A 3,936-nucleotide genomic window follows, 5' to 3' on the forward strand; every position below is an offset into this window, starting at 1 on the left:
GAAAACTAATTGGATCATGTGGTATCCTATGAGTGTTCTTATTTTCTCTCAATCAAGGTACTGAAGACAGACAACTCCCCCAACAAACTCAGTGAACAAGTCCTTCAGGTATATTTCCTGGACTTTCCTCTGCTTTACTACCTTTTTTTTTTTTTTTTTTAAATCCATTTCCAAAAAGCTTCATCTTTATCCTTCCTTTGAATCCTTTCCAGAAGGAAAAATAGAAAGTAGCCACTTTAATAGTAATTCAAGTTGAAAAGCATAGGAGTTGCAAAAGGTCTAAAAAGTGCCCAAATTTAAATATATTAATAAATGTTTGCATCATCCTTGGGCACTACAATATAAGATAGTCTGAGTAGCTAGGGCTAAGAATTGTTTGACCTTCCTAAAGGCATTCCAATTCAAATTGTTTTAAAACCCAGGCAAATTAAATTATAAACAGAGGCAGATAGCTGCCAGGTTACAGACCATGGCCTATATCTGGGGTTTCTTATCTTCTGTGCATCCTCTTGCCTCTGAGAAAACAGAGAGATGATGGAAGCCCCAAAGTGAAGGCCTTTTGGTTTTAACTCAAGCAGCTTTACATTTCATCTATCATTTATATTGAAGTCACACGATATTATTTGAAAACAGGGCTCTGTAGCTAAAAAGGAAGTCTAGGTGGTGATACTCTCTTAGGCAGACTTTAAACACTCATCAGATTTATTATAAGTGAAGACTATATTTTCCTTTTACCAAACCACTTCCACATATATTCTTTCATATGGCTCTCTCGAGAACCTAGTGAGGAAGGAATACCACTTGGGTATTTGTGATCAAGAATATGGTGACTTATAATTTTGAGTCCATAGAATAAAATTTTATCATCTTTTTTGAAAGCTAAAAAAGGAGACTTGTTTTTTTTTTTTTTTTTTTTCACAGTCAGTAGTTTTTACAAAGTTTGTGATGGGTCCATTCTTCCTGTAAAAGAATGTATTTGAGCTTTGGAAAATGAAACATAAAATTAAAGTGTTTTCAGGGCATGAGCCTTCGGTGAGGCCTCAGCAATCACCATATTTCTCATTAGTAAAACCCACTGGAATTCTTCTGTCACTGTAACATTGTAATCCAAAACTTAAGCGTGTTCTAATAAAAAGAGGTGTTTCCATGGTTTTTCTGGTACCCACTCTTTTTTATTGGATCTCCCCAAACATTTGAGAATTATAGGATCTAATATTAAAAGACCTAATGGTATTTGAATTGTGTTTTCTCCTTATGTCTTGAGAACACTAAGGCTATATGTCTCTAGAATTGGCTAATTCATTCTCAATTGCACCAATTATTTAAAAGTGTCATTATATACAGATCCTGCAGCTATATCAGTGCAGCGGGAACTTAATATAACATAATCCATTTACTCATTTGTTTAATTAACATTCAGTGAACACTTAAAATGTCTGCCTTTGCTGCAGGTGTTCTGAAGTAGTAGGAGAACTGGGGCCATCCAAACAATCCCAGCAAGTATGGACAACATAATCAATAAACTGCTTGGTAATGGATAGTTCAAATATGTCATTGCCACCTACAGTCATTAAATACCCCAGCACTACTGTGGATATTTACAAAGTATAAGAAACACAGTTTTTTGCTTTTAAGAAATCCAGCTATTAGAAAGACATAGATACTAGTTTATGTAGACTTACTTCAGCATTTGAAAGTTAAAATATATACATTGGAATATTATTGCTATGACATCACTAGTCACAATTATATGGGGTAAGTTTGTTCTCTGTTATCCTCAATTTTTTTTCACTACCTGGTTCGGCTAGTGGGATTTTTGTAAGGAACAGGATAAGGTATATAAAACATGTAGCATCATAGCTTGTGTGGAGTAATCTATTCTGTAATGGCTGGTGTAGGGATGAGGTCGATGATCATGATAATGACGACTATAATAATGCTACCTGCTGTTGCATTTTCTTATGTAAATGTGAAAAGAAGACAATTAGAAGACAAAGAAGACAAAAAGAAAAAGCAGAAGAGCAAGATATCAACTATTCAACAGCAACAGAACAATTTTGTCTACCAGTTTCTCATCAAAAGTCAACTACAAACTTGAACTCCATTTTAGAATTGTTTTGATTACATATTAGTAGATTATGTGTAAAAGCATGTTGATTACAATAACTTTGGAAGCTCTGCTGAGGGCCATAAAACTACTACTCTAGCCAAGCAAGAAGAGATTTGAGCAAAGTAGGAGATGACAAAATAGGTTTATGACACACAAACACTCCTTACGTATTATAATATACACTATATAATATATATTTGACAATTATGTTAATTGCTTTTCATTGTGCACTTACTATGGACCAGGTGTTGCATTAAATATTTTATAAGTATAATTAATTTTATGTGCATAATTAATTGTTACAACCACTCTAAGAGGCAGTTATTAGTATCTCCATTTACAGAGGAGAAAAATAAGGCTCAGAGACATGAAATAAATTGCCTGTCTTCACTTAGGAATTTGAGGAGGTACCCAGCCTGATTCAAAGACAAGCTCTTAATCATTGATGCTATACAGAGTCTTTTAAAAGTATGTCTCATCTGTGCTGAAAACCTTACTCTTCTGCTACTTACCATTTATCTTGAGTAATTTATTTAAACTCTGAGTCTTAGTGTTCTCAACTATAAAATGGAGATTATAATAATATTTACTTTAAAGAGTCTGGTGTCAATGAAGTTATATTCCTAAAAGCATCTAACATACTGTTTTGTATTTAGCATGTGGACAATAAATATTCCTAAATTACAACAGACTAATTGAATAATTTTTCTTCATTGATGCTAGTTATAAAAATGAAACAGCCATAAAACAAAAGACCTTCTTATTGAGTCCACAGTGCCCGTGGTTGAGTCATAATAATAAAAAAAGTTAATAGATATATAGAGTTTTCTATACGTAATGTGTTTTAAGTGCTTTTAAATAGTCATATCTTCTTTTACTGTGCTACGTTTCATTTTGCTTTGTAGATATTGCGTTTTTTACAAATTGAAAGTTTGTGACAACCCTGCATTGGAACAAGTCTGTCAGCTCCATTTTCTCTACAGCGTTTGCTCTCTTCGTATCTCTGTGTAACATTTTGGTAAGTCTTAAAATATTTCAAAATTTTCATCATGATTATATTTGTTATGGTGATCTGTGATCAGTGATCTTTGGTGTTACTATGGTAATTGTTTGCGGGCACCACGAACAATGCCCATTTGAGACAGCAAACTTAATTCATAAATGTTGTGTGTGTTCTGACTGTCCTACCAACCTCCGTTGTTCCCCAATCTCTCTCCCTTTCTCCAGGTCTCCCTATTCCCTGAGACACAATAACACTGAAATCAGGACAAAGAATAACTCTACAATGGCTTCTCAGTGTTCAGTAAAAGGAAGAGTCGCATATTTCTCACTTTAAATCAAAAGCTAGAAATCATTATGCTTAGTGAGGCAGGCATGTCAAAAGCGAAAATAGGCCAAAAGATAGGCCTCTTGTGCCAAATAGTTAGACAAGTTGTGAATTCAAAGAGAAAGTTCACGAAGGAAATTAAAAGTGCTACTCCAGTGAACACATGAATGACAAGAAAGTGAAACAACGTAATTGCAGATATGGAGAAAGTTTCAGTGGTTTAAATAGAAGATCAAACCAGCCACAACATTCCCTTAAGCCAAAGACTGATCCAGAACAAGGCTCTATCTTCAATTCTATGAAGGCTGAGTAAGGTGAGGAAGCTAAAGAAGAAAGTTTGAAGCTAGTAGAGGTTGGTTTATGAGGTTTAAGGAAAAAAGGCATTTTCATAACATAAAGATGCAAGGTAAAGCAGCAAAGGGTTTAAAATATTACATAAACTTATTTGGTAAAGCAGCAACAGTGTTTGAAAGATTGACTCCAATTTTGAAAGAAGCTC

The sequence above is a fragment of the Pteropus vampyrus genome, unplaced genomic scaffold (genome assembly GCF_000151845.1).
Source record: "Pteropus vampyrus isolate Shadow unplaced genomic scaffold, Pvam_2.0 Scaffold249, whole genome shotgun sequence".
In the NCBI taxonomy this organism is placed as follows: Eukaryota; Metazoa; Chordata; class Mammalia; order Chiroptera; family Pteropodidae; genus Pteropus; species Pteropus vampyrus.